The sequence below is a fragment of the Canis lupus genome, chromosome 34 (assembly GCF_011100685.1).
Source record: "Canis lupus familiaris isolate Mischka breed German Shepherd chromosome 34, alternate assembly UU_Cfam_GSD_1.0, whole genome shotgun sequence".
Classification (NCBI taxonomy): domain Eukaryota; kingdom Metazoa; phylum Chordata; class Mammalia; order Carnivora; family Canidae; genus Canis; species Canis lupus.
In genome coordinates, this window is record NC_049255.1 from 22,688,011 (window position 1) to 22,714,199 (window position 26,189).

Sequence of the window (26,189 nt, forward strand, 5' to 3'; positions counted from 1 at the left end):
AGTCACATGGTTATTACGTTTCAGCCCTGGGAGTACAGTTCCCACCTTGTAACTTCTAGTTAAGGGCTTTTCCTGTCACACCCCGTCACCTCTCCAATGAGTTCTTTAACAATTTATGTTAGTTAAGTTGATTTTATTGGGCTGGTGACTGCAGGGTATCCTTTCTGTCCCGAAGAGCATATTTCCTTGCTGAGCGAACAATCTATAAACAGGCTCTTTGGAGGTTAGCAAGGCCAGCTCTCCGGAGAGGAAGTTCAAAAGCCCGGATCTCTAAGGCAATCTTCCTACTCTTCTGCATTTGATGTAGAGCACCTTCCACTCCTAAAATGAAGGGACCTGTGAAGACATAAAGTTCAGAATGATATTACATATTTCTTCCTGTTCTGAGTGTTTTTTTTTTCCTTCTGTCATCCTTGTGCTAATTCACAGGGCAGTAGGAAGATTGAGGAACAAATATCATGAGTGGCCAGAGTGTTCTTCTCTCTGCCCCTGATTCTGTGGGTGCAGGATGGAATAGAGAGCAGTATACAGAGGCAGCATTTGCAGAAAAGACCACTCGCCGCTTGCTGGCAGTGCTGATCACTGGTCTGGAGCCTCAGTCCTCCCTGTGGGAACTGATGGCTGCAGGCTTCTGTAGGAAAATGAACAGATCTGTTTCTGGCCCAGGCAATGGGGCCATTTATCCGTTGAGACTCCCCACAGGCCGTCAGGTTTCTCTGCAGCAAGCAGGCAGGCTTGCAAATGCAGTTTCTGGGAGAAACGTTTTGCTCCTTGCTTTTGGCATTTGGAAGCATATGTTTGCTTTTGCCAAAAGGTAGCCAGTTAGCGTCGTCTTACCTGGCACTGTTAGAACAGCAGAATGTGGCTGGAGGAAATCAGCAGAGGAGGCAGAGGAGGAAAGAAAGAAAATAAAGGTTATCTGCAAACACACACACAGTTTCATTTGTTGCTCAACTTTGTCAAGGCTTCTGCTGGTGACACAGATGTAGGATCTGGTGAGTCACTGTCGCCTTGCCCGTGAAATATTACAGAGAGCCACCTACTGTGCTCTTTGCCCATTTTGGAGATTGTTCTGGGAGAGAAATAAAACCCCCAAAGAATGGGAAAGTTACAGAACATTTGACACCTGATATTTGGGGGGGGTGGTGGTGGTAATTCAGGTTAGCTATTCATTGGCTCAGGGTTTGTTTGTTTTCTTTTTTTTTTTAGGAAGTGAGAGTGCACTGATGGGGTTGTGGCCTTGATGGGGAGACCTCCTGGTAGCCTGACTTGATTGTGCCTTAGCTCTGGCACCAGAGGCAGCGTGGAGCTGTAGCGTCTGACAGGTCCCCGAGGCAAGTTAGTGTACTGCGGTGGGCCTCAGGCTCCTCAGCCAGGACACAAGGGCCCCAACGCCTGCCCGGAAGCTGGGGTCCCTACCCCAGCACCTTATTCACGGGAGGCATTTAATAAACACAAATTATTTCTTCTGCCATTGGTTCTTTCAGTTTATTTGTCTGTTAAATTGTGAAAATCAGAATTTAATAGCTACTCTCTCCTGAACTCCATCATGGATCGTACTGAGTGCTTTATGGGTATCACCTCATTGAATCCTTGCAATGATCCTGTGTGTTTTTGGAGGCAGCTGAAGCTCAGCGAGGTTAAGAAGGTGAGAAAGACCTGAAATTGTGTGGCCTCTGGACTAGGACTGAGGGCTTGGGTGAGGACACCCCCCCCATCTCCATCCTGCCATTCTGATTGGGGTCTTCCCTTGCCTATGACTTGAGAAGTCTCTGGTGCTGGGCCTCAAATGTGAGGAAGCTCTAGCGGATGATCCCCAAAGTTCTTCTGCTGCAATACAATGTTATTTTTAAGATTCCTTTCAACTGAGATGCCTGGGTGGCTCAGTCAGTTAAGCTTCTGCCTTCAGCTCAGGTCATGATCTCAGGGTCCTGGGATCCAGCCCCGCATGCCCGCAACCCCCCATGGCACTGGGCTCCCTGCTCAGTGGGAGAGCCTGCGTCTCCCTCCCCCCACGCCCCACCCCTGCTCATGTTTGCTCTTTCTCTCTCTCAAATAGATAAATAAAAAAATTTTTTTTTAAAGATTCAGCTCTGAAATTCTGTCTCCGTATCTCTTTGTGAAATTTGAGGCTAGAAGGGGAAAGGAGAATAAAGAGAAAATGCCCTAATGTTTTATGCCAAGAGATCTATTTTCCGGTCAAAAAGAGGAGGGCAAAGGAAATCAGCATTCATTGGTGCGTGCACTCCTGTCATTTCACTTAAGCATAAAACGAACTCTCAGTTATATATTATTGTCTGCCTTTTACAGATGAAAGAGCTAAGGCACAGGGAGACTTACAGACTGGCTCAAGGTTAGTCAGTTAGTAAGAACTAGAACTGGTGTGTGCCTGAGTGCAAAGGCGTTTGGTCTACTGTACCACATTTGCTAGACCCAACACCATAAAGTTGGAGGATTTGTGTAGCTAGATCCGGGAATGTCCCCTCCCTGTGTCCTGACACCATACCGCCTCGGCAGCCCTGTCCTCTCCTCCTCTACCTTCCTACGCCTGCTGCTGGAATCCTATCCTTCCCAGGCCATGGGACCCCTCGAAATGCTTCTACCATCTTCTCTCTTTCTCTATTGTGATTTTAAAAATTTATTGGCTTGTTTTCACTCTGGGCCAGTAATTTGTCCCTATGTGTTCTTATCCAAGTCTCTGAATAGCACCTAAGTAGCCAAGGCACATAGCAACAGTGCCTTATTTATAAAAAGTGCAGAGTTAAGTGAATGATGGCTTCATACTGTGTTAGGTAGGCCCAGCACTGGCCTTCTAGTTTTTCTCACACTTAATTATATGATTAATTATCTCAGAGGCTGTCTCTATAGGCTTGGAAGGTAGCTTTCATTTCCATTAATGTTATGGTCACCAAATCAGAAAAATGCTAAGGAGTCACAGACTTTAAGAAGGTTGGCCATCACTGGCTCAATGATGGATAAAGGACATTTTTATCCTAGTAATGAAGGGTGTTTTGCAGCAAACACAGGGAAGGAAGTGCTGCTTGCATATATTGACGGCAAGGCCAGTGTCAAGTGTCATAAATTAATTACCTGAAAGAAAGTAGGAAGTTTCCAGGGAAGTGGGCAGCTGTGATGAACTTCGATCTCAAGATTTCTAAAAGTGATGAAGAATGTGTATCTGGCCAGCCATTATTTGATATAATTGGAGTAAAGACAGGTGACCTTTTATATCTAGCCTATATCCAGGAGAAGCCTCTGGTTTCTACCTGTCTGGCACATAAGTCCTTATGATTACACTGGTTTCCTCGTTTCCCAACCAATGCTAAAGCCAACAGAAAACGTAACCTGTCATTTTATAAACTGATATCTGAAAAGCGGTCTTTTCATAGATAACACAGTTCCTTAAGCCAGTTATGGTTAGATGCTATGGTAACCTAAAATTGTGGCTATGTAACATTCATAAGCTTTAGCACGAGACCAACTTCCCTGCGTGTGACTTTGGACAAAGTCTTTGTTCTGTCTCTGCTTTATTTTCATCATCTGTAAAAGGGGATAATAAAACCCATTTCATCAGGCTTTTGACAGGTGTCAGTCATATGCCATAACATTTATTAAGGGCCTGGTGCATGGGGAATTTAACCTTTATTATGATTAACGGCTGCGATGATATTCAGTTGCATGCCCAAACAGATATTGGAATAGAAAGTACAAGACTTAGGTTCAAATAATAACGGTTTTAGTTTATGTAGAACTTTAAGCCCTCAAAATGATTGTTATACACACACACACACACACACACACATTTTTTTTTTTTTTTTTTTTTTTTTTTTTACAAAACCTGAGGTAACTAAAGGCACGTGTTGCTCATACCATTGACCTCCTGAGTCTGAGAGTCTAAATATTGCTAAGGCCACACAGCAAGCAAATCGTGGAGCTGGGACATGGACCTCAGCTTTCTAACTCCAACTTATGTGGGTTTTTCCCCCTTTAATGATTCAGTCCAACAGCCTCACTACTGGTTAATTGCTTTTCCTTCTCAGAGTCCTTTTTCTCACTTCTAAAATGAGAAATTTGGACAAGGAGCCAAATTTGAATACGGTAGTCTATGAATAAGGTAGTCTAAGGTAGTCTTAGGTAGTCTATGAATCTGTGCCTGTATTGTAATGACTGGGGAGATACCATGAAAAGCTAAGAGAAGAGCTGCCCTGTTCTTTCCCACAGAGGCAGGCACACAGCATGGCGTGTGGGGTGCCCAAGTCCCAGATACCAGCAGCTTCCTTGTCCTCAGTGAGACTCATGACTGAGTGCTGCACTGGGAGTCCACACAGACATGTCCTTCAGGATGTGATTCTGCTATATGCCCATGACCTGTAACCTTTTTCCCTTCAGGATCCAGGTTTGGGGGTGGGAAGAGAAAATAGATGGCTGGGTTATACACACTGACATTTATTGTTTGGGAAATGAAAAGAGAGCCTTTTTATATAAAGCAAGCTCTGTATCACCATTAATCACCATAATCTTCTACAAAGAAATAAAGAGATAAAATATTTGGCTTTCATTTGAATTTTAGCATTATGAGTGCATATTTTTTGCTTTCTTCTTTTGAGCTAATTTAGTGCCCATGGAAGAAGCTTGGCTCTCATTGAATAAATATAGGAGTTCTTTCAACTTACAGAAATGATGGATGCTGGAGAGTGGAAATACACACTAAATAGCACTTTTCTGGAAGATCAGACTTCGGTTTCCAATTATGGAATGAAACAATTGCAGGAGTTGGGGATTGAATGGTTAGAGTGGGTGGTGAAAAGTTGGCTGGCTTTAGAGTCATTGAATCCTAGATACTGCTTGCTTAGCCTGTGCAGACTTAGTTTCCTCATCTGAGAAATGGTAATTAGCATAGTCTAGCTATCTCCTGGATAGATGCACATCTATATCGATATCTGTACCTGTATCTATATATTTGTATATATTACCGAGGTTAAAGTCAGATAAAATATATAAGTCCCTAGCACTTAAAACCTGACACCCAAAGGGCCCTCAATAAACACTCATTCCTCTGCTCATTCAACATTGTTGTTTACCCCAAATCCTCATCCAGATGATGAAATTCACATGAAACACAGATGGAGAGGGAGTGTTATTGAGTAGATGCTTCCACTGATCTAAGGAAATTTTTCCCAATTTGACAAACAGTGGGGATGGTAAGGATGGGAAGTGAGCGTGATGTTTACTTTAAAATATCTGGAAAGTTTTCATGTGGGAGATGAATCGGACTGCTGAGAAATTGTGGTGCATGGACCATGTACATGTGGTGCATGGAGACATCTGGACAGCTTGTTAAGGAAGCAGGCAGCTAGGGCCTCTGCACTGAAGTCTCAGAATCATTGGATCAGAATTTTCTAGACCAAGAGGCAGTATATTGTAGGGGTCTGGAGTTTTGTTACATAGGTTCATATTCTGGCTCCATTTGTATAATCCTGGGCAAGTTACCTACTTAATTTCTTTTTGTGAAATGAGGTAAACACAATATATAACTTATTGGATCGCTGTGATGACTAAGTCCATTAATACAAATGAAATTCCCAGAACAGTGGACTGGCACAAGAAACCACACGCTATTTCACTCAGTGTGTAAGCCAGTCTTTAAAATACCTTGTAAAGCCAGGTATGGTTTGCATTGTTTCCTCTCTGCCCTAGTTGCTCAAATAACCGCAAAGCTAACTCTTTCATCTTCATGAAGCTTTTGCTCAAATATCCTCTCAGTGAAGGCTGAGTGAATTGCTGTATATAAAATTGCTCTGCATCCTGCCTCCCATCTCCACCCATGCCCAGTGCTCATCTCACGGACCCATTCTGCTTTCCCTTTGTCAGCTTCCACATATGATTTAATTAATTTACTTAGTCTATCGATTGTTTAAGTCTAGTTCACCTCCCATGAGAACATAACACCCACAAGACCAGAGACCCTGCTGCCTGCTATATCCCATGAACAGGCCCAGCGAACAGCATCTGCTTAATCATAAATAAATGATGAATAAATAAATTCCTAGATAGGTGTTAGTATAATTATTTGTTCTCAAGGGGTAGAAAGAAAGAGATGGAACTGGACAAGAAAATAAATTATATATGTAATATTGAAATAAAAAAACTTGTTTTGTACACAGACATCTATACACACATATGTACACTTAAACACATATATATGCATATGTGTGTTTGTGCTGAAAATTGCCCTAGAAAAGGTGACATTTGAATTAATGGAAAAGCCTGTGAAGGAGCCATGCTGGTCTGATATCATGGTTGAGGTGACAGGGGCCAGGTGACAGGAAGAGCAGTGGTGGAAATAAGATCCTAAAATAAGCCGGGGCCACAGGAGGCTTTCTTGTAGGCCATGAGAAGGAGTTGGGATTTTATGCAAAATGCAGCAGGAGATCACCGAAAGGATTGAAGTAGGGTGGTGACCAGGTTTGACGTATTTGGAGCCTTAAACAGAGAGTGAAGGAAGATGGAAGGATTTATGTATAAGGTGAGTGGTTAAACTGCTTTGATCTCGTATAGGGTCCTATGAACAGAGGAGAAAGACAGTTCCGTTTCATTGATCTGTCATTCATAGACCTTTCCATTAGAATGTCTCAAAGCAAACACACACACACACACACACACACACACACACACACAGGCAAAGTAAGCAAAACCAGATTCCTTTGCTGTTTCTCAAATGATATCATCTTTAAAAAAAAAAAAATTGAGAGAGAAAGAGAGGGGCGCCTGGGTGGCTCAGTTGGTTAAGTGTCTGCCTTCAGCTCAGGTCATGCTCCCTGGGTCTTCCAGTGTCCTGAGATCGAGTCCCGCATCAGGCTCCTTGTTCAGCGGGGAGCCTGCTTCTCCCTCTGCCCCTCCCCTGCTTGTGTTCTTTCTCTCTCTCATGCTGTCTTTCTCTCAAATAAATAAATAAAATCTTTTAGGGAGAAAGGGAGAGAGAGAGCAGGGGGGAGGGGCCCAAGGGGGGGGGAGAGAGAGAGAGAGAGAGAGAGAGAGAGAATCTGCAGCAGACTCCCTGCTGAGTGGGGAGCCTGACGCAGGGCTTGATCTCAGGATCCTGAGATCATGATGTGAGCCAAAATCGAGAGTCGGATGCTTAACCGACTGAACCACCCAGGCGCCCCTCAAACGATATCATTCTTATTTCCACATACAATGTGGAAATGTATGAAAATGTATGCACTGTTGCACAATTCAATTCAGCTGGAAATTTTACAATTCTTGTGGAGGTGTTTTATGTCATCAGTCCCTCAAAACATTGGACCCAGAGCCAATTCCTTACAAGATTTTCAGTACCAGCATCTGAAATCTGATGAATTGAGGAGTGAGCATATGAAAGGCAAATTTAATTCCATGTAAGATCAATTTCTTCTTTCTGACTCTACAAATCTAAACGGCGCTGAACTCTTCAAGATAAGATCTTCTCCATGAAGTCTTTACTGGGCTACGCATATATAGTCTCATGTTGCCTGTAATAATATAAATGAAAAACAGCTTGCTAACATGTGCCGGGCATCTTGCAAGTGCTTTACAAATATTAGCTTATTGAAACCAAAGAATAACTTTATCCTCTATTACTTCTCTTTGAGCCTCAAAGTCACAATTGGTTAGCGGTAGAGCCAGTATCTGAATTTGGGGCAAACGTAACCACTATACCATTCTGCTTTCTGATTGTAAGTGACTCTGAATATTTTATTCATGTCTATTCGTCCCACTTCATGGTGACTCATATGAAGGGATAGTTCAATAAATGCATTGAATCATTGAATGAACACGTGACCCGTTCTTTCAGGTCGTATCATTTCAATAGCATGTAGTGGTAAAAATGTGGATTTTACACTGAGACAATGTATGTAGGGTAATGCTACTGACTACCTCTGGGATGTGGTAAATTTACTTAACATCTTTAAACCTGTGTCCTCATCTGTATTGTTGGCACGAGAATAGAAGCGTTGTTAGGATTAAGTATGTACATAAAGCGCTTAGCACAGGGCCTGGAACGTAATTAGTGCTCAGTCCATTTGAGCTATTTTTATTATTTTTTGAACTAAAATAACCTCTGCAAACATGCTTACACTTAAATACTCAGGCAGTTTTTCAGTTGTGCTTATTTTATTAACTTCCTTTAAAAAATCAGAGCCAAAGTTCCAGTCATATAATTAGTGATACTTATTTTGTTCTAGGACCTGTTCTGGTACCTTATCCTCAGCAGAGAACTTCTGCAGGTAGAAGGGCCAGTCCTGTGGAATGATGTGGGAGCAAAGATGTTGTAGGACGGCCTTGTCTGTCTCTCTTCCAGACATACCTACAGACAGTACTTCTTAGTCTGCCCATCCTTCTCCCCAGCAAGACTTGACTTGCTGGAAAGTTATTTTGTATTCCAGTGATGGCTCCAGAACATTCCGGGTGGCAAAGGGAAAACAGAAGATGCTGAAATTTTACCCTAGATAACACTTAATGAGGCTAATTTATAGAGCTTGCTGAAAGTTTAGGACCTCTTGCTAGTTATAATCACTAATATTGATCCAGTGCTTCTTGTGTGCCAGGAGCTGTGCTGAATGCTTTATTTTTATTATCTCACTCAATCCTACTGCAACCTTATATAAATTTTAAAATTTAGTTTTAAACCAGGAGGAAAAAAATTCAAGAGCGTTATAGTTGCCTCCATATGTGTATCAGGGAGGCTGTGAAAAAATCAAATATTTCTTACCTGTGTTTTGCCATAGTTTTCTTCCAAAGCAAATTGTGCAGGGTTGCAGCACCATTGGAGTCTCCAGGGACCTTCCCTGCAGTTAAGAGATGTTTGGCAGAGAAATGAGGCAAAGGTTGTGTAGGGAAGGCAAGAAACTTCATTCTAGTTGACAGTTTATTTTGCCCTAGAAGAAACCAGTAACAATGAACTCAGTCCTTTTTTGTTGATTGCATTTGCTTGCTTCTTTGTAAGAAACCAATATGGTGCTGACTTACAATGACCTTTTTTTGTTTGTTTTTTCTTTGTGAGATATTTAAAAGGTGTAGCTTTTATCATCCCACATCTCCCAAGTTTGACGATTTCCTTGGCGGAAAGGTCCACATACACAACATACTTACATACACACACAAACATGAGGACAGTGCCTAAATCATAGTTGACACTCACTATATATTTGTTGAATGAATGCATGACAAAATTTAAAAAAACACCCATTTTCCCCCCTGAGAATGGGAGGTGCTACGAGATTATTTAAAAAACAGCTTGAATTCAGTACGTAACTTTCTTTCAAAATTTTTGTTTTAAAAATAATTTCAGAAGGCGATTATTCTAAGATATGTGGCATTACTTAATCTTGGTGATTCAAGACAGCTCATTGGAGCAGACTAATTCCTTTAAAATTTATTGAGATGAGATCATTTACCTATGTACTAAATGGCCCTAGACCCATATACTTTTAAATTTGTGTAATCTGATTTTCACAAATTTTCTGTCCTCTCTCTCTTTCATTGTCTGCTATTTTTTTTCTTGCTTTCAGCATGTCTTGCTCTAGCAGCTTTCTCTCCATTCCCCCATATAATTATCTATTTCCGCTTTACTATAGACTAGGGAGCAAGCTGATGAGTTTTGTTAGAACTGAGTGTATGATAAAAATAAACAGGGTTAGTTACATTCAGATTAGATAGTCTCTTCTCTGAGAGAAGGGAATGGAAAGGTAAAGTGGCTACAGGGCAGTCTCCATACAAGTGAGGCTATACCATATACAGTGCACGGGGATTTAGTTACCTGTGATCCTGAAAAGGGAATGGTAGCACTGATAATTCATTTACTCTTTTGGGCCATAAGCATTTGCTGAGAATCTTTTGCAGGCAAGACACTAGTGAGATATGGAGGTTAAAATATAGTTGCACAAACACAGCCCCCAAAGAATAAGAATTTATAGATCATTTTGAAGGTAAGATATTCATAGGGGTTTGCAATACAACGTGTATAATATTTGGAAGAGAGTCAGAATATATAACATAACTTTAAAAGATATATGGAAAAATAGGTTTATGGTTTAAAGAGACAACCATGTCACTCAGGAAGAGGTTTATGAGGAAATGGTGTTTGAAGTGACTCTTGAATTGATGGCAGGTTTTTGACATAGACTAGTGGGGAAAAAGCAGTGTGCGAGTTAGGGTCGAACCAAGGAGCTTAAATGAAATGGGTGGATGATATAGAATATGGGATTTATCATAAGGATTATACCTACAATGGGGGCTGAAGCTGGCCCCAATCAAAGCCTCAAAAGGGGACAATGGGAGATGAGAAAATGTCATTAGCTTAGGACCCTGAGAAGAAGATGGCAAAGAAGTCTGTGGAAGAGTGTTGCCACCCATGGTAGGCAGGTGGTTAGGAAGAAAAGCTGGATGTAAAGGGGAAGAGAGAGCAACCTGGAGCCCATGAGGACAAACTGCAACCCTTAACTGTCTCTCACTGTACCTAATCTAGATGATGTGGGTGGCCTGCAGAGGGAGCTGGTGGGCATAGCCACAGAGCTCTGCACCTGCCTGGCCTTGGACTTGGAGAGGTTGAAGAGAGATCTACCAGGAGCTGACGGCATGATGGCACATGCCTGCTGCCCCCCTGTTAGGAGGTCAACCACCAGATCAACAGTTAGGTATGTGAGAGGCACTAGTACCCAGGGCCTAGAGGGGCCCTCGCAAAGCAATGGATACTGCTGTACTTCTCCCATCCAAATTGCATGCACATTTCCCTGTGGCTACCCCTAACTAAGAACCATACAGAGAAGGGGATTCTGGAAAACATAATTCCAGGTGAACTAAACTGACACAGTTAAAAACCATGAGTGGTGCTCTGGATAAAGGGAAAAGGAGGAAAACATAAAGTGAAGGTGGGAAGCTCGTGCCTTGGTTGGGGAGAGCCCAGTTTGACTGGGTGATGGTTTTTGAGCACCGGGGTCGTTGAAGATCATACTTTAAAAAGTTGAGTCAAAGCCCTATTTTTGAGGACCTTAAATACTCTCTTGAGGAATTTGCACTTAAACCTGTACGGCAAGGAGAAGCATTGCATATGCTTGAGCAAGGGAGGGACGCTATCAGATCTATGTCTGTTTAAAAGACAGGTCTGATGCTTGCTGTCATAGCACTGGAGCTTAGGAAAGGAATTGGTGGGGCAATTAATGAGCATCCTAGTATAATAATCCAGGCAAGAAAATTTTCATTCTTCTATTTTCACCCTGGAAAGTGACTTAGAATCTATCGTAAGTGATTGTTCGAGATCATCCTGAGAATTAAAAATGTTCGTGTACAATTGCAAGCCAAGGTGATTTGACCTATGGCTAATATGTTGACTGTAATATCCTTATGGCATACCTTGATAGCAGTTCTTTAAAATTCCCTGATGACTCTGCTTCCAGTATGTGAAAAGCAAGAAAAAGTGCATATGTAATTGGAACATTGACGGAAATGAAACTGGCGTATGCAACCATGTCAATATCATTTTGAGAGGAAGATCCTATAAAAATAGACATCACTTATTTAATTTAGTAAGATGGTGCTTTTTGGCTTTAGTGAGTAGTCGTAAGAGTACTCCGTCCTGTTTGTCCAAGTGCTTAACAATTTGCAAATTACTTACACGTCCCTTATCTCAACGACTCTGCAAGGTCAGTTTGGTCCAAATTGGCCTAAGTGGCAAAACTGAAGCTCAGAGATTGTGATAATCATCGAGTGACCACTTAGCTCTCGATTCGAGAACTCACCGCACTTCCATAGATTCAATGGAAACCTTTCAAACGGCTCATCCCTCCATTTCACTCTATGCACCACTGACTGATAATCTTCTTGGGGCACATTCCTGATTCTTCTGTGTCCCTGTTCTAAATCTGCCCATAGTTTTTAGACTTCATTACCTCTAAGGTCTTTTTGTAACCCCAGTGCTATAGTTCCAGCTGTCTGATTCCTCAACCCCTTGCCCAATTTTGTGTGAAAGTCGCACAATTTTCACGTCACAAAATATTACTCTTTTAAATTCTTCAATCGTTTATTTTTTTTTATTTTTATTTATTTTTCAATCGTTTAAAAGGTAACAAGTGTTTTCACCTTACAAGCAATACAACAACAGACGTGCGGGGAGTGATTTGGCCATGGGCCACAGTTTGCCAACCTCTACCGTAAAGGCTCACAGAGGTGAGAGCAATCGGAGGCTTCAGGGAGCTAGTTACGCAGATTGGCTAGAGCCCAGGAGTCCCAGGGGTGAGGAGTGAGGTTGGGCTTTCCATCGAAGCACAGAACACCAAACGCAGGGTAAAGAAGGACTTCATCACCAAAGCGTATGTGAACAGGTACTGTAACACCCCCAGGAGATCCGTACTTCTTTGACTTAGGTCATTCTGTAAGTCTTTCCTATCAGCGTTTCCAAGCACATACTCCCAAATGTTTATAAAACACATTTCCTGGCTTCCTACTTGTTGAAACACAGCAGAACTCATGCACTTGTCTTGACTTATTTGAAACACACACGCCTAATGCTGTATCTGCTGAGATGGCAACAGCGACTGAATACAAAACCTATAACCTCTACTCAGTGCACCTCTGAAGTGCTTTGTCCTCTTAAAGGGATCCTTAAGGCTCACCAAATTGGGGTGACAGCGTCAGGTTCTGTGCTTTGGGGTGTGAAGGATTTTTGCAGTTACTGATATGGACACATGGTCCAGGGGAGGCATACAGAAATCAAATCTTCCTACTTGTCTTTACACAGAGTACTTGTAATGGTTCTCTGAGAATACTAGAAAGTTTGGGTCAAGAAGGCTAAGCCCCTGGCTCTGCCAATCCGACAGAGAGGGATGTGTCTTGTCTACAGTGAGCCAAGATTCTGTAACTGGTCTTCTAAGTTCTGGTGCAGTGTACTTTCCACCAAAATATGCTGCTTCTCCTGCCTTTGGCCTCCCACGTGACAACTGACCTCATTTCACCCTACCAGATACATGGGTTTTCTGCCTCCTGCATTGCTACACTGTGTAGGCAAAAGTTCTGGGGAATTGAAGGCTAGACTTCTAGTAATAATAATAATAATAATAATAATAATAATAATAATAGGTCAGAAATCTGAGTGTTTACTGTGTGCCACGTGCTTTGTGATATTAACTCACATAATCCTCATCCCTGATTCCCTGAGATGCTTTACTGACCCGTCCGCCCATCAGGCAACGGAGAGTCGGTGTGATTAAGAAGCTGGCATAACTCCAGAGGAGGTGAGTCCAGTCTGTGGAGTCCAAAGCCCATGCTGAAACTTGGCGCTTTGCTTCACTGTGTGGGGATGTGCCCTCTGTCCCGTGGCCCCGTCCCGTTTGCCTTGGGGTACGTGAGCCATATGGGACAGATGTTCACTTACTACACTGATGGGTCTGACAGTTCCCCGGAAACCCTGCCTGGATGAGCTAACCTCCTGATCCAATTGCTTCCTCTTTTCCTTTTTCAATTTCCTTTTAAGCCTAAATAGTACAGGAAGCACCTTAATCCATTGACTCCCATCTTCTTGTTCTAATGAGCTTTTCATTTTCTCAGTATCCTCTCCTTACCTTTGAGGTTTAGAGGAGCAAGGAAGGGAACAAGTGCTTTGCAAAAGCCCTAGTCTCCCATTTTGCAAAGTGAGGTCTATGGAAATATGGCAAGGCTGCTTTCAGACACCAGAGCCGCTGGGGTGAATGTCCTCAGGTGTCTGTGGAGGAGAGAGGGAGGCTTCCGATTGGGCACCAGGGACCTCAACCAGGACAAATAGGTACAAATTCCGGGGGATCGGAGCCCAGCTCAGCATAAGGAGACACTTAGTACAGTTCAGGCCATATGAAAACTGACTTGGTAATGAGTTCACCATCGCTAGAGATATTTAAAGAGGGACTGCGCGTCCACTTGGCAAGGATGTTACAGGGATATTTGAATTTCGGAAAAAGTTCGAATCCAAATGATATTCGAGGGCCTTTCCGGCCCTGAGATTCTGTGTTGAATTCACTTAGAAACTTCATATTGGGAATAAAGGTTTCCCCTTGTTATAATTAACACCAACTAGTGATGTCGCCTCCTCCCTCCCCCCTTGTGCTTTTCCCCTTCGAACAACCGCTCGATTTAAGCAGGGGCCTTAGGATGAGGAAGGATGTGGTTCTTCCCCGCTTGGCAGCACTCCGTGTCAGAATGGAGGACTTGTGTCTGGGCCTGGCACCGATCCGTCGGGGACCTCTCCCGGCCCAGGGGTGTCTGTGACTGGAGCACGTGGGAGGTCCACATCCGTGTAGGAAAACCTCCCGCTGGCTGCCAGCTCTGGATTTTTAAATTTTTTTAAATTACTAATGAATGCAGTCTTGCCCAGGGCAGGCCTCTTGGAGGCATGGAGACACACCCCGAAACCAGTCCTAGTCAGCCCAGACAAGCCTCCCCTGAGAAATCGCCCCTCTGCAGCTGGCAGCATATGAGAAAGTGTCTTTGAGAGCAGTTTCTTCTAGTCATTTCAAAGGAGAGCCGCTTGCAGCCCAGGATATCAGGAGGGCAAAGCTCCTTTCTTCTCCCCCTCGATTTTCTTTCCTTTTTTCTTTCTTTTTTTTTCTTTTCTTCTGTCTTTTCTTTTTTGTATTTTCTGTTTCGTTCTTGTCTTTGCTGTCGTTAGGGGAGGGGATGGAGAGAAGGAAATTGAAGGGAAGGGAAGTAGGGAAGGGAGTCAGGGTTCTTCCTTTCTTTCTTTGCGGGTTTTTCTTTATGGGATTTTCTTGATTTCTTTTCTTGTCTTTTTTCGTTTCTTTTTTCTGTTCTTTTCCTTTTCTTTTTTTTTTCTTCTTTTCTTTCCTTTCTTTTCTTTTATTTTCTTTCTTTTCTTTTCTTCTCTTTTCTTTTTTTTCTATTTTATTTATTCATGAGAGACCCAAAGAGAGAGACAGAGACACAGGCAGAGGGAGAAGTAGAGTCCCCAAGTGAGCCCAATGCAGGACTTGATCCCAGGACCCCAGGATCTCACCCTGAGCCAAAGGCAGATGCTCAACACATGAGCAACCCAGGCTGCTGCTTGCTTTATTGCTTTCTTTTTCTTTTCTTAGGTGCTTTCTTGTGGGATTGTAGGGGCGGGCTTCTTTAGGGAGGGAGGGAGGGAGGGAGGGAGGGAGGGGAGGGAGGGAGGGAGGGGAGGGAGGAGTGGCGGGCGGGGAGGTGGGAGGAGGAGGTGAGGGCTTGGAGGGATGGTAGGGGAGGGTCTGGCGGGTATTTTGTCGGGGTGGGCGTGCGCTTGAGGGCGGGCGAGAGTGTGGTTCTATGTTCTTTCTCTAAGTATCTGTCTCTCTCTTTCGTCTCTTCTTTCTTTCTTTCTTCTTTATTTCTTCTTTCTTTCTTTCTTTCTTTCTTCTTTCTTTCTTTCTTCTTTCTTCTTCTTTTCTTTCTTTCTTCTTTTTCTTTCTTCTCTTTCTTTCTATTAGGCTTTACTACTTAATCTTCGCAAAGCTGGGACTGTCCACCAAAACACTGAATCCTCCTGATTTAGTGTCCGAATTGAGACACTGCCCAGTTTCTTTTTTATTTTTAAGATTTATTTTTATTTATTTATGATAGACATATATATAGAGAGAGGCAGAGACACAGGCAGAGGGAGAAGCAGGATCCACGCAGGGAGCCCGATGCGGGACTCGATCCTGGGTCTCTAGGATCGCGCCCTGGGCCAAAGGCAGGCGCCAAACCACTGAACCACCCAGGGATCCCCCTGCCCAGGTTCTTGAAGGAAGGAGTGGTACAATGATAGGAAGTACCCAGAAGTTGACTAACAGCTTTAATTGAAAAGAATAAAAAGGGACTTAACCAAAACTAGCAGCCAGGTCAGACAACCAGTGCTGTATGTAAGAAGAGGCAGTGCTTTCCCACTAAATCTAGAGATTTTTCTCCCCCACTTGGGATTTACAAAGACTACCAATCTCCAACCCAGTTCAACTTTTTTTTTTTTTAATATTTTTTTTCAATTTTTATTTATTTATGATAGTCACAGAGAGAGAGAGAGAGAGAGGCAGAGACACAGGCCGAGGGAGAAGCAGGCTCCATGCACCGGGAGCCCGACGTGGGATTCGATCCCGGGTCTCCAGGATCGCGCCCTGGGCCAAAGGCAGGCGCCAAACCGCTGCGCCACCCAGGGATCCCAACTTTTTTTTTTTTTTAATGAAATGTTATAGCTAAGTATATTTTGCTCAAATCTTTCATGTTTGAATATCTCAAAGTACCAAGTCTTATTCCTTACAGGGAAGCTTCAGGAACTCACAGCTGTCTGGTGCCCAGCAGGTAAACATGTTAAAAACTTCATAGCTGCGAGGACTCCTTTAGGGATCTGGTCCAACAGTGCCTGGAGGTAGTTTGGCCAGGATTCCCCATGTACACCATAAATCTTCACAGAGTCGTGGGAAGACAACAGGGGCTTTAGCTTCCCTAGCAGCTGGCTTTTTTTCCTGTGCCCGAGTAGCTGTCTTCCTCTGACACAGGACCACTGCCTGTTTAGACATGACTTTTCCCGGGGATATGAATGGTGTATTATTTTTAGGGGGACAGTTCTATTTCCTAGTAGTTTTTCAGAGTTGGGAGGCAACATGGCTTTATCAGAGGGAAGTGTGAACTGGGAATCAAAAGCAATCCCACGTTTTCACAAGTAAGCTCTTGACCTCACGAAAGTCGCTGCTCCTTCCTTGATTCTTGTTTCCCAAATAATGTCCAAATACTATCATCTGACTTCCAAGGCTTCTGCTTTTCTAGAGGTCATCTTGATAAGAAGATAGAAAAAGAGGGAAAGAATTTAAAAACCAACCAAGAGGAGGATAGAGCTTAAGGAAAGAAGTCCTCTATTTTAAACAGGGCTCAGAAAGCCTTTGTTGCAACAAGCCTTTGATGCAAATATGTGAAATTTTGTCTCTATTGCGCACTGCATGGTATTTGGATTTCCCCTACGTGTCTCATTTCTATTTGCTAAGACCTGACTAGAAACATGAGTCATAGCTGCGAGGAAACTTCGAGATCTTCAGATTCATTTCACCCACTTTACCCCTAACAACCCTAAGGCCCTTGTTCAGAGTTACACAGAGCCTTGAATGGCCATCTCCTGATTCCTTGAGCATTTCTCTTTCGAATACATCTCCTATTCTGTTTATTTAGCAAGGATGACTATGTAGAGAAAGAATCAGGCTAGATTCTCAAAGTTGAATGATCCTAAACAATACTTTGGTGACCGTAAATACATGCTAGCAAGGAGATGCACGCACGCACACACACACGCACACATACAACTTGTTTTTCCCATGCTTAATTTGTTGGACATAAGTTTGCTTTTGTGCAGCCCTCTTCCTTGCCAATGAACACTGCCTTTCTTTCCCCTCTAGAAGGGGTCTAGAAGTTCTACTTCTCCAAGGAAAACTGTGCCTTATAACTCACTCTCTGTTCTCCAGCAGGACCACTCACTTTCACATCTCCTATCACAGTATTTCTTTAAGATTAAACCTCAGTTCTCTGCAAAGATTCCAGGATAGGTACTTTCTGGGTTGTAGAGCACTATGAAAAATTAAGGCTGCAGTTCCTCATTGACAATTTTGTGGTCGTGGGGTGGCCGCAAACACAGGGGCAGAAGATTCACCACCTCTCCTGGATCATAGGCTCTGATCATTTCCAACGACCTTGGATCAATCATGTGATCTTTGTGCTTTTGTTTTGTGGTTCTGTCTGGTGATTAGCTCAAGGCCTTCCCCAGTCTTCTGACGTCAAAGATCTTGTTGCAACTCTTTTAATAGTATGTCTTTCTAAAGTATATTCCATACCACACAGCTGTCCTATAGCGAGTATCCTGAGAAATTATACCTTTAATTAATAATTCAGGGCCATGATTTTTGAACATCAATTATTTTTTACTGTGCATGTGATGTCCTCAGGGCCTGTTTAAAGATGTAAGACTCTAACCCAAAATGGCCCCAGACTCCATATCACTGTTTATTATTGTTTTGTTTTTGACTTTTTTTGTTTGTTTTAAATAGCTCAAGTTTCTCACTGCCATCAACATGCCTACTTATAAAAGCCTTTTGCCTTCCATCCAAATTTACTTTTCTTCTGTGCTTTGGCATAAGGACTCAGAAAAGCAAGTTATTGGAATGAGGATCTGAGGGCACTTGAAGTGAAGTTGATTAATTTTTTAAGTTGGTACAGAAGTCATTCTGGTGAATATTTAGAGGATTAGTTTGCCTAGTTGTTAGCTACTGGGTATTTGCTGATAACTGACAATGCCCAGTAACTGAGTTACCCACTGTTGAGGTAACCATATGCCTTTGATCCTGTGTATTTTGCTTCCATCCCTTTTTAGATGTTATGTTTCTTAGCCACTAGAACCACTTCAGATTTTCACTGTGGTCTTCTCTGTAGATGCCAGTGATCGATGGATTTTTTTTTCTATTTATACTAAAATCACCACAAGCCTAAATGTGATATGAAAAGAGCAAAGTTCTGAAAATAATCAAAATGTCATCAATAGGGTTATGGTTAAATACACTATGCAATAGTTGGCTAATGGAATGGTATTTAGCCATTAAAAGGAGTGAAGTATAATTATATGAACTGATGTAGATACATGTCAATGATATGTTGCTAAATAAAAGAAGCAACTTGGGGCACCTGGGTGGCTCAGTGGTTCTTGATCCTGAGGTCCTGGGATTGAGTCCCACGTCAGACTCCCCACAGGGAGCCTGGTTCTTCTTCTGCCTATGTCTCTGCCTTTCTTTCTGTATCTCTCATGAATAAATAAATAAAATCTTTTTTTTTTTAAAGAAGCAACTTGTAGATCCATACATGATTCATTTTTTTTTGTAAAAAGAAAAATAAAGAGAAAATTATATACAAAAAATGTAAAAATCTAAATGTAGGCGTTACATGTAATTATGTTCGGAGTAGGATTAAGGATGCTGAAAAAAGCAGAGAGGGGAACATAATGTTTTCACTTCTTACCTACTATAATTTTTATAAGGGTGGTAATAAGATTGATAATAGGATTATTAGTAATTTTCCTCTAACATTGTATTATGTAAATCTAAAAGCATGCAGCGAAGTTGAAAATCTGTTACAGTGAGCACTCATATAACCGATACCTTGATTCTACTACTAATGTTATTTAACATCTGCTTTATCACATATCTATTCATTTATGTATCTATGGGTGATTTTTAATGTTTTTATGTTTTTGACTACTTCCAGACTTATTTAAAGAATTCACATGGAATTTCTTGCTAAGTGAGACTCATATCCTGTCCCAAAGAGTCCTCATGACATTTACTGATTCTACTGATTTGGACAGACACAAACAAATACTGATAGAGGATTTATTAGATATTTTACGTTAGGTATTTTAGATACCTTTTCTTTTCTTTTTCTTATCACTAATAATGTTGGCAGAGGAGGCAATGAACTTGTCCATTAGGGGTTTGGCAGTTTACTAGAACTTTCTAGGCATCGTGTGAGCCCCCCGTCCTGTGCCACCATGCGTTGACTGTGCTGTCCCTTTCCATGCTAGCTGCCTATATACTCTTTAAAAAAAAAAAATTAACTTCAATTAATTAACATATAGTGTATTATTAGTTTCAGAGGTAGAGTTCAGTGATTCATCAGCTTATATGATACCCGGGATGAACCTCATTTAGCTTCTTTTTCCAAGATATTTCATTATGAAATATTTCTGGATATTATCAGGTTTTGAGAATAAAATAAATGCTTTCTGATTCCACCGAGCCACTACTTGAGTTTAGGGTTGTCATTTGCAGACACTGTAAAAGCTTGGGACAGGCCATATTTTGTTTCGGTCCTGCACAGTTTTGTTTGAAGAAAGGTTATTTGGCTGAGAATAGGCTATGATTGGCAGAAAGGCAATTATACTAAACAACAATAGTAGATTTGGGTACGTAGTTATAAATGGCCAAATGTGCAATATGAATAGCTTTAGACCAGACCTACATCCTAGGATGTTTTATTCTGCTTAACAGCTGGACTTTACTTCCCTTCTTTCTTGGTGGTCAGACATCCTGTCCTCTCCTCTCAGAGTCAAATCCATGTAATTCCCATCATTTCTTCCTTACTGATCATTCCAGACCTATTTCCCATAAGTCCTTTTCACCCACTTTGTAGGTTACACTCTAGTCTTACCAGATATCTTGCTTTTCTCTAAATAGTTTATTCATCCTTCTGCTTTCAGTACTTTGCTCAATTTATTTTCTGTTCTTGCAATTCTGGCTCTCCTCTCCTTGCTTCCTCTCCTCTACACTCCGCCCCCTCCTCTGTGTGGTCCTTGCAGTCTTCACCTACCTGCACAGACACACCCATCTATTACATCTGAATCTCTGCCTGTTTACATGCAGAATCTTCTCTGTGGAACCTCTCTGAATCTATCAGCTAGAAGGAATCACTTCTAACTTAGCATTTCCATAGCCCTTTGTTGGCACTTTATCAATTAGACTGTTGCTTCTCATTCTGTGATTTGTGGCACAGCAGCAACAGCCTCTGGAGGTGACTAGAAACTCAGAATCTCAAGCCTTGTCCTAGACATAGTGAATCAGAATCTCCATTTTACCAAGATCTCCAGATCATCCTTATGCACATTACTATTCAAGAAGTGCTGCCTTAGAACAGATATCTAACTTTGCCTTTCACTTGATTGCTTTTGTGTCAGTGGATTCTGATAGACCATGTCTTGTGATCAGAGACTGTGTCTTTCTCATCTTTTGTCTGCAGGGCAGGGTGGATGGCTTTGCACACAGGAGAAACCCTTCAGTGTGTGTTGTTGAATGAAAGCGCCTGCTTTCAATGAGCTTGGATATGTGAGGGAAATACCTGAGTAAAAGGCATTTTCATGATTCTTGTCAGCAAGATATCTTTCAAATGGTCCCAGGCCTGCCAGGGCTGTGGTCAGGTTTTACAGACCCTGGCACAAAAGGGCTTGCCTCGGGATCAAATCTGTTTTCTCCATCTCACTTCTTTGAAAAGTGCCTCGATGATAATGGTGTATTTGAGCTTTCAGAAGCTCATGGGATTGCGCTGTCCAAAGGATTATATCTAAGGCATAGAGAAACACTTTGTATTGACATTTTATTGATAGAGTTAAAAAAAAAATCTGTACAACTGGCATAATTGTGTATTTGATTTAAGAATTGGGAGCCTAATCACAAGGTCAGAGTAAGGTCTAGAATCCTATTTTGGTGCATCTGATCTCAGGAAAATAACATTGTTTTAGTTGATTATATTTGCTTTTTGAAAATTTGGAAAGCGAGGAGCTTCACAATTTCAAAAGGGCTTCTTTTATATTCTCTTACAGATTCTCTTCAGATTCTTTCCCCCTACATCTCCATCTTGCCTATGTTGCTGGCATTATTGTTTTTCTTATTGTCCGGTCTTCAAGTCTCCACATCTTTGTTTTATAGTTTTCTTATTCATTTCACTCATTTTTCCTATAATCAGACTTCTGTATTGTGTGATTCTGGTGATGTCCCTGCTCCTTCATAAAACTGCTCAGTATAATTAGTAAAATTACAATAAATATAAATAAAAGTAAATACATTAAATGGTTATATAAGCTAAAACAAATAATTAAATAAAATAAAAATGTCAGCAAACATGATCAATCAAGTAAAAGTAGAATAAATATAGTCATATAAATAATATAATTATAAACAAAATAAAAATAGAGTAAGTAAATAACTAAGCAGGTGATTATTTGACCCAAATAAGAACAAGCCCGGTGAACACCTGCTATTTTTTCCTTTTATTAAAAATAAATCTTGAATGTGTAATGCTTGTTTCATTCATTTTAAGGAAGATTATGGAAGTTGTTTGAATATTTCTTCCTACTTATATTCATTAATTTATTTAGAAGATATTTCCTAGTTCTGTGCTCTCCATGTGACATTGTAATGGATGTAAACAAGAATTATAAAAAAAGAAAAATTTGTTTTGCCTTCAAGCCCTTAAGGTGCTCACAATGAAATAGAACACATGAAACGTATACAGAAATATCCATAGTACAAGGTAGAAGGGGATAAATACTACCAAACATATAACAAAATTTCACACAGTTTTTGTTTAGAGAAATCCAGGGTGTGCAGACATGGAAAGAAGTTCATTAGAAATTGAAGGACGAGTTTCTGTGAGTTCTGATTATGTTAGCCACATCCACATTTTCCCTTTCTCTCTCCCTCCATCCCTCCCTCCTTCTGATCTCTTTGCCTTTCTTCCCTTTTGTCTTTGCATTTTTTTGTCTTTGTTGAAGGCATAGAATTCTCTTTTTGGAAGTAATTTTACAAAACTTTTTCATGAGCTTGTGTAAGGAAATTTCTTCCTGTCCTGGACGTACCCTTTCACTATTATTGGCTTTTGTAACTATCATACTCATTATTTTAAAATATCTTTTCCTTTTCTTCTATAAGCTCATTTGGCTATTTCTCTTAGTTTTCCTGACAGTTTGTAATAATGACAGCCTTTTCTCTCATGTGTGTCTGTGCTTTAGTTTTTTTCCCCCCAAAATTAATTGTACTGAAAATTATAAGTTTTATAGTATAGATGCTAGAGTTTTATATACAGTTGGAGAAATATAATTAAGAATGAAATCTCAACCCAGGGGAACCTGGATGTCTCAGTGATTGAACGTCTGCCTTCAGTTCAGGGTGTGATCCCGGGATCCTGGGATCCAGGCTTCATGCAGGGAGTCCCTCATCGGGCTCCCTGCATGGAGCCTGCTTCTCCCTCTGCCTATGTCTCTGTCTCTCTCTGTGTCTCTCATGAGTAAATAAAAATACAATCTTAAAAAAAAAAAAAAAGAAATGTCTCAACCCAGAAATCCATTCCACAATTGTAAAAGAGAAAAAAAAAAAAACAACACTTTTATTATTAGGTAAGCTTTAAACCAGAATATGAAGCACATCACAGGCAAACTACCAAGAGGTAGCAAAAACAAAAGAAATCTCCTTTCATATGGCCAAACAGCTCATTGCATACATGTTTTCAAGATAAACTACAACTTGTATTCAAGTAGGAGGACTTGGTATCATCATTTGTCATGCGTGGTTCATCCTTGGTAATTGTTAATTGGTTTTATCCAAATGAAAAATTTCTCATGTCTTTATTTTTTTTAAATTGCATTTTATTCTGGTAAGAGTACTTAAAATAAGATCTACGCTTTTTACCAATTTGTGTGTGTACAGTATATTATTGTTGACAGTAGGTACAATGTTATTTGGCAGATCTCTAGGATCCATCTTTCTTAACTGAAACCTTGTGCCCATTGATTAATAGCTTACATTTTCCTTCTCCTACAGCCACATTACAACACTGATTCTGTGAAGTTGAATATTACAGACATCTCTTAGAAGTAGAATCATGCAGCATTTGTCTTTCTGTGATTGGGTTACTTCACTTAGCATAATATCCTCAAAGTTCATCCATGTTGTCCCATATTTCCTTCTTTTCTGTGATCCCAGAATTTCCTCCTTTTTAAGGCTGAGATTTGCCTTTATATACCACATTTTCTCTATCTATTCATTTGTGGTTGGGCATTTAGGTTTTCTCTGTGTCTTGGCTATTGTAAATAGTGCTACAATGAGTACAGGAGTGAAGATATATCTTTGAGATCCTGATTTCAGCTGTTTTTGATAAATTCCCAGTAGTGGGATTGCTGGATCTGACAGGAAGTAGTTTTGTAATTTAGAGCAAGGTACCCCACCAAAGTTAAGCATCTGCTCTCCAACAGAAACTAGAGGCAGTGCCTCTATCTTGATGTTTACGTTTCTAAGAAATAGCCCCCAGGTCTTTGAGAAAGATATTTTTGTGTCACAAAGGTGGCAAAAGACCTATCTAGTCTTCAAAAGAATTTATATACACAAAGAAAGGGGGAAAATACCTAAAATTTCTAGTTTTCTAAAGTAAATGCTCTGACAAAAAGCGCGGGTGGGGATGGATGGCTGGGGGGATCTCTTCCCCTATTTTCAAGGAGAATTAAGTCTCTTATTTTTAATTTGTATTTGTTCTTACAGAGGCGAGAACACATTTTAGTATGTTTAACTTACGCAGTTCAGGAGTAAAGTCATTTTTTTCCGAGTTGGTGATCAATCAGAGATTCAACTGAAGTTTGCTTTTGTCTTTGTATCACAAATTATATACCTTCATAATGGAATCTGATTTGAAAATATATTAGCATTTTCTAATTTTTAACTTTTATTGTGGTAAAATATTTATAAAATTTACTATCTTATGCATTTCTAAATACACACTTCTGTGGCAGTAAGTACATTCCTGTTGTGGTGCAACTGTTTCCACCACCCATCTCCAGAACTTTCTCATCATTCCAAGTTTCAACAGAAACCATACCCTTTAAACACTAACTTCCTATATCCTCTGCCCTCCAGCCCCTGGCAACCACCATCATTAGCATTTTAACCTACCTATTAAAAACTGCCCGTGAAATTTCAATATCCTGCTTATAGCGATAAGTAGAGTTCTGTTTGCCCAGGATTTGGAACACAAAGGTGTTTTCTTGGGAAACTGACTTGGAAAAAGAACTCTAAAACCTTTCAATGTGGTGCCCCCATTCACACAAGTGATGCTACACTAATTACAAATAATCTACGTCTGTGCAGTTCCCAGAAACACCTCATTTGTGCCACTCCATTACTTGCAAAGTAGTAAAAAAAAAAAAAAAAAAAAAAGAAAAGAAAAGAAAGAAAGAAAGAAAAAACACTTTTCGAGTGACATAGTTTTTGCTTATCATTCAGGGATTTTACCAATGCGGCCCAGCATTGCCCATGACCTTTGCTCCAGTGAATCTTTATTGTTTTTAATTGATCTTTTGGGTTGTTTTGTGAAACATAGCAAGCTAAATATTGAACACTTCCTTCCCCCATTTCACTCATAGGCTGCCATGGGCGTTGGAGAGGATGATGCAGAAGAATCGGTCAGCATTCTGCTGCAATCAGAGAACCTTATTTAAAACCAACTCTGCGATGTGATTGCCCTGATAGCTTGAGTAGGACACTTCACTTTTTTGCACCTAATTTCTTCATCTGTAAAACAGGAAAATTATACTTCTTTCTGAATAAATGCCATGAGTATCAAATAAAATAAGACATGAGAAGAAGCGCCACACACTGAAAGCATGACTTATTCTGGTTGAGAGAAGTACCTGGTATATATAGTAGGGTTTGGAAAATAGCTGTTGAATGAAGAAGTACGGTTCTCAAAGTTAACTTTCCTGGGGTTCTCTCCTCTCCACATATGGTCCTGGCTTGGCTAATTACCTCTCCACTCTGTTTCCCTCCGGTTCCTGTTCACACTTCTCTTCTGACCCAAAAATCATGCTTTGGGTAAACACTCCAGAGTTCAGGGTTTGGGAGTGATAGGGAGTGGCCAAAAGAATGTCTGTTATTCCTCCTACCGGTTCTTCCTTTCTAACCTAGGTGCTTCCTCAGAGCTTCCAAGGAGTTAGGAATGGCAGTTAGAAATACAGTCATCCACTGGAACATGTACAGTTAGGAAGAAGGGGATTTCTTTTTTGCCCAGCAGCAGCATGCTCAGGGCATTTCACCGTCACCAAAAAAAATCATGAGCTGCAATAATGTTGAGTCAGACATCATGAATCCAAATTGAATAATATTCCGAGGCTAGTTTCCTATGTGGACTCTTGGGCAGGAGCTCTGTGGGGTCTCACTTGGTCAGTGGCATCATGCACAGGATAAATGCAAATATCCGTAGCATAAGGCATAACCACACTGGTAGAGCAGATGACAGTCCCAAGGCATTCCTGTAAATTGTCTGACAGATTTTAGTGAGAAAACACCTCCCTACAGACGATCTGGAGAAAAAAATGAGTGTTGAGAGACCAGACGTGTGGAAAACAAATGACAGAGTTATAGTATTTTTCGAGACTGAGAAACAGCCTGTAGAATTACTGTATTCAGGAGACCACAGTCCTTCAGTCCCAAGAGCACTTTCTGTGTGCAAGGCTTCACACTACCCTCTGTGAGAGAAACATTCATCAGAGGTAGACCCTCTTCTCAAGGATCTCAGGAGGCAAAACACATACACTTAATAGTGGTACAGAGTAGAGAATTACATTACTGGGACCATAAGGCAAAGTTGTAGGGAGAAGGGATAAA

The 26,189-nt window shown here is 41.0% G+C and overlaps 1 protein-coding gene and 1 long non-coding RNA gene across 7 annotated transcripts in view; one reads left to right on the top strand and one right to left on the bottom strand.

Moving 5' to 3' along the window:
- Window positions 1-25,479, bottom strand: LOC102151704. 2 transcript variants are annotated; one of them, XR_005383908.1, is made up of 3 exons: window positions 25,217-25,479; window positions 8,753-8,918; window positions 1-336 (listed from the first exon to the last, which is right to left on the bottom strand). It is a non-coding gene; the product is annotated as an uncharacterized LOC102151704 (long non-coding RNA). The 2 variants fall into 2 exon arrangements; XR_005383909.1 differs by lacking the exon at window positions 1-336 and adding an exon at window positions 7,344-7,511.
- IL1RAP (interleukin 1 receptor accessory protein) overlaps window positions 1-26,189 on the top strand; it is a 127,962-nt gene that overhangs the window by 3,064 nt on the left and 98,709 nt on the right. The gene's annotated exons all lie outside the window — the stretch shown is intronic.